A 9,717-nucleotide genomic window follows, 5' to 3' on the forward strand; every position below is an offset into this window, starting at 1 on the left:
TTATATATTCGGGATGGACTTCCCAGGGCATGGACTTACCTTACTTATTTATATTGTGATGCATTTTCCCTGGATATGAATCTTGTCCATAACATTTACATTTGAGGATAAATTACCCCAAGGTTGGATTGGCCTTATACGGTACTGAATGACTGACTGTTAGTCGATGTGTATATATATACGGGATGGAATAACCCTGGGCTGAATTGGCCATAAACAGTACCGAGTGACCAAATGATTTGTGACTAGTATTTACATGAGGTCTTTCTACCGAGATGTCATATTCCTCATATCATGCAGTATTAATCTATTTCACTTGTACTGAGTTTAACTGTTGAACTTGAAAGTATGCCTACATTTTTGTACCACTATTTATACTAGACTGTACCTGTGGAGCTCGTCACTACTTTTATCCCAGAGGTTAGTCTTGTTACTTATTGAATTGGTTGTACTCACACGATACTATGCACCTTGTGTGTAGATCCAGGTGCTCCCGGATATGGCGGCTGCTATATTTCGGAGTTATTTCTGTTGGAGACTATCAAGGTATCTGCTTGACGTCCGAAGACTTGATTCCCTTCCTATTTAGTTATTGTAATGTTATATATTTTCAGACAGTGATTTTATCAGTCAGACTTTGTATTCATTTAGATGCTCATGTACTCAGTGACACCGGGTTTTGGGAGTGATTATAACTGTATTGTGAGATTTCTTCCGTTGAATTTAAATATTTTGTTTTTAAACTTAAAATATGTGGTGATTTATTGAGATTGTCAGCTTGCCTACTATTGATATAGGCACCATCACGACATGTAAGATTTTGGGTCGTGACAAGCATCTACCACAATCTTTGTCTCAGGATGTAGCACTTCTATGAAAGTGTGAGCTAACACTTTGTTTATCTGATTATGATGAGGAGAGTCTCTGAGCAGCCCCTTGAACCTCTCCCAAGCTGAGTATAAAGACTCCCCCGCTTTCTATTTGAAGGCGACTATCTCACTTCTGATCTTTGCAGTTTTGCCTGAAGGGAAGAACCTTGCCAAAAATTTCCTTGCAAGATCATTCCTTGATGTAATAGAAACAATCAAGTAACGTTAGACTTGATGAAATAAACAATTAAAGCAAAAACTAGAAAGTAGTCATTATTCAAGTCCCCGGCAACGACGCCAAAAAATTGTTGCTTCCAAATGCACACATAAGTATACGTGATCGTACATGTAATAAAATGATAAGTCGAGTGTCGAACCCACATAGACTTGTATTAACTACCCACTAAATTCACCAATATTGTTATTCAGTCGAGCCAATTCGAGTTCAAGAGTGTGATTGTACTAAATAATAATTTTAACTAGTAACAAAATTATCAAGCAACAAAATGATATTATGTATTCAGTAGAGACAAATATTCCAGGGTTGTGATCGATTCACCAATCCTATTGTGTTCTAGTTAACTCTCCCTTTCATACAATTCACTCATGGTTGCTAATTAATCCAACAATGCTCTCGTAGCCTTCTCCCGAAGTACTACTCGCATATTCAAAATAGATTAACGCCTATAATCCTATGAAATCAATCTATTAAGAACGCATTACGATTATGATATTTAATTAAGCACGGTGACTAGGTATATTCCTATCCTAACCACAAATCTCCCCCCTCCTCCCGAGAGTTAAGATCGTGCTACCTTCAATTCTTCTTTAATCTAATCATGGTTTTACCAAGCATAGCATAGATAGTAAATAGAACCTAACTGCTGGCTAGACAATTAAGCAATTAATCACAGAATTGAAGAAATAACCATATATTGGTGAATTGTAATAAAGGTTAAGTCAACGTTAAACAACAATATTCGTGGCTAAATCACAACCCCAAAACTATGGGTTTTAGCCACTCATGACGAGATCAAACAAATTCATAAGTGTTGGATAATTGAGAATACTAAGAAAAGATGAAGAAAACTGAGATCTCCTTGGTCCCGAATGTTTCTCGTGTGTATTTTCTCTTCAAAGTGGCGTCTCTCTCCTCAAAATAGGCTTAATCTTGCTTTTATACGCGTTGGGTAGGTCTAGGGTCGAAATAACCTTGTTCCGGGCAAATTTGGATCACTTTCCCGTCACCAGCTCCCGAGGCAGCGTCGGGCGCTGGCCCTGGCGCTAGCTTGTTGAAGCTTCTACCAATGGTGCCACAGGTGGCGTGGAGCGCTTCTTGTGGCGCTAAAATTCTACATTGCCCATTTTTCCTCTGTTTTGGCTCTAATCTCGCACCTTTCGCCCCCAATTGCTTCCGGATGATTCCTACACATAAAAACACTCAGAATTAATATAAATCAATATATTTTACATCTGAAATCCATGAAACACGAATAAAACATGAGGCGACATACATATATATAACCCAGTAATACCACCTGATAGGATAGTTTTCCAGTCTTCAGGTAATCTATATACGTGTTTCTCCAGTCCCAGGTTAAGCTTGTCGAGTTTATCTCAGCGTAGCCTTCTTCCACTACCAATTTTATGAGTTGTACGACATTCCCAAGTTGAATTCATCGTCATCAACCGGCGATCCTAAGTTAGTAAGAGCATCGACTTCGCTGTTTTGATCCCAAGATACATGTTGCAAAGTCCATTCCTTGAACCGATGTAACATCACCTGTATTTTATCCAGGTACATTCGCATTCGTTATTCTTTGACTTCGAACGTTCCATTGACTTAGTTTGCCACAATGAGGGAATTGCACTTAGCTTCAATCACCTCGCCCCCAGGCTTTTAGCTAGTCCGAGACCTGCAATTATGGCCTCATACTCGGCCTCGTTGTTAGTCAATTTTACAGTTCTAATATATTTCCTAACTACATTAACCGTTGGCTGATTCAACACGATGCCAAGTCCGGACCCCTTTGCATTTGAGGCACCGTCCGTAAAGAGGGTTCAGATTCCAGAGTAAGTCACCGAGTTCAACAACAATTCCTTCTCAGCCTCGGGTATTAGGGTCAGCATGAAGTCCGCCAAAAATTGAGATCTGATGGCGGTTTGGGGGTCGCTATTCAATATCGTACCCGCTGATTTCCATGGCCCATTTGGCCAATTGTCTCGAGAGATCGGGCTTATGTTATGTTCCTAAATGGGTAAGTAGTCATGACACATATGGGATGGCATTGAAAATAAGGTTTTAATTTTCTAGAGGCGCTTAGCAAGGCGGGCGCTAATTTTTCCAGGTGAGGATACCTAGTTTCGGCCTCGCCTAGAGTCCTGCTAACATAGTAGATAGGAAATTGCGTACCTTCCTCTTCCCAGACTAGGACTCCACTTACCGCTATCTTGGATACCACTAGGTACAAGTACAACTGTTCATCTGCCTTCAGAGTATGAAGCAAAGATTGGCTTGAAAGTTACCGTTTGAGTTCTTCCAAGGCTTGTTGACACTTCGGGGTCCATGAAAAATTCTTCTTCTTCTTCTTCAATAACGAGAAGAACCGATGGCTCTTGTCGGAGGACCTTGAAATGAATCGGCCCAAAACGGCTATGCACCCGGTTAACCTTTGAACGACCTTGACATTGTCCACCATGGTAATGTCCTTTATGGCTTTGATTTTATCAGGATTGATATCGATTCCCCGGTTTGACACCATAAATCCGAGAAATCTCTCGAACCCGACCCTGAATGCACATTTCTCTGGGTTCTGTTTCATATTGTATTTCTTCAATATGTTGAAGGTTTCCTGCAAATGTTTCAAATGGTCCTCTGCTCGCAGGGACTTAACTAACATATCGTCAATGAAAACCTCCATTGATTTTCCTATTTGCTCTTTGAACATCCTATTTACTAGGCGTTGGTAAGTGGCACCAATATTTTTTAGTCTGAATGGCATTACGTTATAACAGTAGGTGTCATACTTAGTGATGAAGGATTTTTTCCTGTTCGCTCGGGTCCATCCGAATTTGGTTGTCATAATTAATTTATTCCCCTTTTTAGGTACTACCACTACGTTTGCTAACCAATATGTGTATTTAACCTCCAGAATAGATCCTATTTTAAGGAGTTTCGATACCTCGTCTGTGATGAATTCATGCTTGACTTCGGACTAAGGCCTCATTTTCTATTTGACCGGGTGGAACTTCGGATCCAGGCTCAACTTGTGAGTAGTTATTTCCGGCGGGATCCCTATCATGTAAAGGTGGAACCAAGCGAAACAATCTATGTTAGCTATAAGGAACTTAATGAGTTTTTTCCTAAGCTCGGGGATTAACCCCATGCCCAGGTATACCTTGAGATCGGGCAGGTGCTCGATCAATATGACTTGCTCCAGTTTCTCGACTGTTGACTTAGTGGCGTCGGAATCGTTGGGGGCTATGAAAGACCTGGGAACTCCGTAGTCGTCATCCTCACCCGTCCCCCGTCTTTCTAGTTCGGTCGGGGCCAGCGTCGGTGAGTGCTATTTGGTCTCTTCCTTGGTGACCGAACTCGAACCCTTTGGTATTGAAAGTGCGGATATTGGGACCACCTCGTCTACCGTGAACATCTCCTTTGCGGCCGGTTGTTCTCCGTAAATTGTTTTAATCCCTCCTGGCATTGGGAATTTCAACACCCGGTGCGGTGTCGAGGGCACTGCCCTCATGTTGTGAATCCACGGCCACCCGAATAGAGCATTATATCTCATATCTCCTTCGATCACTGTCACGACCCCAAATTCCTTCTGTAGGATGTCGTGATGGCACCTAGTCTCTAAAACTAGGTAAGCCTAACAATGCGGAATAATAATAAATATCTGAAATAAATAAACTACAATTCAAACAATTTCAACTCCCAAAACCCGATAGAAATAAATCACAAGCTTATAAGAATTTATTCTCAATGTCTCTATATATCAAGGTCTAAATAAAATATAAGGAAGTAACATAAAATGATAGAAGGGGACTCCGGAGTCTGCGGACGCTGGCAGATATACCTCGAAGTCTCCGTACGCAGGTAACTCACTGACGTCTAGGCTGGTAAGATGTACCTGGATCTGCACAAAAAGATGTGCAGAAGCGTAGTATGAAGACACCACAGCGGTACCCAGTAAGTGCCAAGCCTAACCTCGGTAGAGTAGTGACAAGGTCAGGCGAGGCCCTACTGGAATGTAATAATGGAATGGTAAAATGTTTAACAATATAGTAAAATAAAATGACACTAAAAATGAATCAAATAGTATGTCACATTTAATGACACCAAATAATTGCAAATAATATCTCGTGGAATCAAAACATAATTTCCTTCAACTTTATGAAAATCACAACAATTAATCGAAGGCAACTATGGCCATAAATCAATATTAACAAGGGCACTACAAAGGTACCGCCTCGTAGTCCCAAATTATAAATAATTTCACAATATCTCATTTCCTTATATCACCGCGGGAGTCTTCACAATTTATTTAAAGAAAATATTTTTTTTCCGAAATAGCATCCCGCGTTTTAGCCACCCTTATCACACCACATGACTTCTAGTAGTCACCCCTACTAACCACGCGTATCAAGCCACCCTTATCTCACCGCATGCATTTCAACACCCAGACCTTATACCACCGCATGCGTATCAATATCAGAATATATCACAATTTGCACCTCAAGTGCCCAATATTTCAATTTTCCGCGAAAAACAATCTCACAAAAATATTCAAGAATAAATAATTCAGGAAAATAATATTCCAAAATTTTAATACGTTGCTTCAGTATCAAAATTAAAAATGTCAAATACTTTATATTAATAATATTTAATTTAAAGAAAATCAACCTTCAAATAATGCACAGTATGAAAGAAACCAAGTTTCAATTAAACAGGTAAAATAATTAGCAGGAAAAAGGCAAACAAATTTAAAATATATATCACAGATCAATGATGAAGAATATAACAAGATAAAATAATTTAATAAATGCGCAACAATGATCTACACAATTTAAAAATATAATCTTTCACATTTAGCCCATGTACACACTCGTCACCTCGTGTACACGACTTTCAATACATTTCAATAATCACATTAATATCAATTCTAGGGAAAATTTCTCCCACATAAGGTTAGACAAGTCACTTACCTCGACTTGCTCCAATTTAACCAAGTATTATGTTTTTTCCTCGATTTTCCGACTCCAATCGACTCGTATCTAGTAATAATTAATTCGATACAGTCAACAAAAATTATAGTAATTAATTTCATAAGAAAATATTATATTTTCATTAAAATCCAAAATTAGCTCAAAATTTACCCGTGGGACCCACATCTCGAAATCCGACGAAACTTACAAAATCCGATAACCCATTCAATTATGAGTCCACCCATACCAATTTTACCAAAATCCGATAACAACTCGACCTCCAAATCTTAAATTTTCGTTTTTGAAAGATTTTGCAAAAATCTTGATTTTTCTTCCATAAATTCACGGCTTCAGGATGTAAATGAGTATGGAATTATGAAATATAATCAATATAGGATAAGGAACACTTACCCCAATATTTTTCCGTGAAAATCGCCCAAGAACCGTGCTCCAAAAATTCAAAACAAAATGAATGAAATGACCATTTTTGGTCCTTAAGTTTCTGTCAATCCGTCACTAAAAGTCCATTTTCCGTCACTAAAAGTCCACCAGTAACTGCTCTACCAGTCTTCCTTCAATTGATCATAACTTTACGTACAAATGCCCAAATGATAAATGGTTTAACTTTCTGAAAACTAGAATCAACCTACTACAACTTTCATGTTTTGCAACTTTTCGGATTCCTTATGAATTGTGAGATATAAGCTTCTAAAGTCGGCTCCATGCATCAGAATTTCTGGCAAAACTGCTCTACCAGTCTTCATTCAATCCATCATAACTTTCTGTACAAGTGTCCAAATAATGAATTGTTTAACTTTCTGAAAACTAAAAACAAACGACTACAACTTTCATGTTTTGACAAGTTTCCGATTCCTTATGAATTACGAGATATAATCTTTCAAAATTGGCTCCACACCAGAAATTTCTGCAAATTTCTGGCGAAATTTCTACAAATTTCCAGCAACCTTCTTTGTCCGAAATCCATTCCGTTTACCTTCCGAATTTCATCCGAGACCTTCGGGACCTTAACCAATTATTCCAACATATCCCAAAATACAATACGAACTTAGTCGAGGCTTCAAACCATATCAAACAATATCAAAACGACTAATCGCACCTCAAATCAAAATCTATGAACTTTAAACTTTCAATTTCTACAAACAACACCGGAACCTATCAAATCCAGTCCAATTGACCTCAAATTTTGCACGCAAGTCATAAATGACATAACGGATCTATGAAAATTTTCAGAATCGGATTTCGACCCCGATATCAAAAAGTCAACCCCTCGGTCAAAGTTCCCAAAAATTCAACTTTCGGCATTTCAAGCCTAATTCCATTACGGACTTCTAAATAAAATTTCGATCACGCTCCTAAGTCCAAAATTACCATACGGAGCTGTTGGAATCATCAAAATTCTATTCCGGGGTGATTTTCACATAATTCGACATCCGGTCACTATTTGAACTTAAACTTTAAATTTTTTATCAAAATTTCATATCTCGGGCTAGGGACCTCAAAAATTGATTTCGGGCATACGCCCAAGTCCCAATTCACGATACGGACCTACCAAAACTGTCAAAATACTGATCCGAGTCTGTTTGCTCAAAATGTTGACCAAAGTCAACTCAGTTGTGTTTTAAACATCTAATTCACATTTTAATCCATTTTTCACCTGAAAACTTTCCGGAAAAGTTTTATGGACTGTACATTTAAGTCGAGTAAATGATAAATAGTGCTTAGATCATATAATTAATCATTAAATTTAAAGATGACATTTTGGGTCGTCACAATCACGTAGAACTTTGCTTTCTGAATGGTTCCGGCGGTGTTCATCGGTAGTGTTATAACCCCTTTAGTGGTCTCATATGCCATGTTAAATCTGTTAAAACTTGGACTACATGCACAATTTGGTCTTGTAGACCGAGCTGCTCTATGACTCTCGATATGATGATATTGGCAGAGCTACCTGGATCAATTAACACACGTTTAACTCGAGATTTATTTATGAGTACAGATATTACCAGTGCATCGTTGTGGGGCTGCACGATGCGTTCAGCATCCTCGTCGTTGAAAGACAAGGTTCCTTCTGGTACGTAGTCTCGAGTCTATTTTTCCCTCGTGATGGATACTTTGGTGCGTTTTAACATCGGCCCGTGGGGAACGTCGACCCCACCGATGATCATGTTAATGACGTGCTGAGGTTCCTCCTACTCGATCTGCTTATTAGATTCCATATTCCTAAAATGGTTTTTGGCTCGATCGCTCAGGAACTCTCGAAGATGTTCATTGCTGAATAACCATGCTACTTCCTCTCTCAGATCCCGGCAATCTTCAGTTTTGTGGTCGTGAGTGCCATGGTATCTACACATTAGGTTGGGGTCCCTTTGGGATGGATTAGACTGTAAAGGTCTATCACGCCCCGAACCTGGGGGCGATACCGGCACCCGGTGTCTCACCTAGTGTACCAACTTGCGACTAAGGGACTCTGAACATATAATGTCATACTTTGGCCATGGGCCACATTGTAAGACAATTTGCGAAGCAAAATATAAAACTAAATGGAAACCAACGCTGACTAAACCTTAATATAAAGTTAGGTCAGCAATGTCGTCATAAATACTACAGCTGACAAACCAACAAAATATACATACAAGGCCTACAAGCTCAACATATTACACTAACTGACAGGTTATGTCTACAAGCCTCTACTGATGGATGTACCGTGATCGGAACAAGGCCCCGACATACCCATAATCTATATACATATATACATAATATGTACACAAAACTTCTAGACCTGGCAACTCCGAAGGACATGGAGCTTACCGATAAAGCTGAACTCGGGCAATACCTACTGAGGAGGTCTACCCGCCTGTTTGTCTGAACCTGCACGCATGAAATGCAGCGTCCCTAGAAAAAGGGACGTCAGAACGAAATAATGTACCGAGTATGCAAGGCAATAAAATAACTGAAAGCTAAAACTGAACTGATAATATAATAACTGAAAGTAACTAGGAGTCAAAGATGATCTAGAGATATACTTACCTACTGATACTGACTCAACTCTCTCAATATAGTAAGTAAAATAAGTGTCTGGCTCTATAAGGCTCGGAACGTGTAACTGCTCTGCTGTAGTAGTCTCGCTCATAGGCACTCGGCCATACTAGGCTCTGTTTCTCGTCCATTCTGGGCTCGCTCATAGGCACTCGGCCATAGTAGACTCGGTATATAATTTACCATCTGATCAGAGGTTGCCCAATTGGGGCCTGCCCACCGAATATATATATATATATATATATATATATATATATATATATATATATATATATATATATATATATATATATATAGAGAGAGAGTGATCTCTTGACTGGAAGAAGACAATACTCAATTGAATATGAAGTCCCGATAAGGGAAAATACTATAACTTATGAGACTAGGATAATGTATATAAATTCGGGAGTATGAACTTCTCTTTATGCCTCGTTATCAAACGCATGTAGTTATGAGATCATGCCAAAAGGAAGGAAGGGCTTAACCTTAACATACCTGGAGTAGGGAAAAATCCGTATGATATTTTTGAGAAGGATTGCACCGTACTCCCTTAGAATCGCAAAATCTCATTGATATTATAATA

At 39.0% G+C, this 9,717-nt stretch overlaps 1 non-coding gene across 1 annotated transcript; it reads left to right on the top strand.

Annotated features, from left to right (window-relative positions):
- The first annotated feature begins 905 nt into the window (after positions 1-905).
- LOC142170043 (small nucleolar RNA R71) lies at positions 906-1,010 on the top strand. The gene has a single exon (XR_012699659.1). It is a non-coding gene; the product is annotated as a small nucleolar RNA R71 (small nucleolar RNA).
- Positions 1,011-9,717: the final 8,707 nt, after the last annotated feature.

This window comes from Nicotiana tabacum, chromosome 15, assembly GCF_000715075.1.
Source record: "Nicotiana tabacum cultivar K326 chromosome 15, ASM71507v2, whole genome shotgun sequence".
In the NCBI taxonomy this organism is placed as follows: Eukaryota; Viridiplantae; Streptophyta; class Magnoliopsida; order Solanales; family Solanaceae; genus Nicotiana; species Nicotiana tabacum.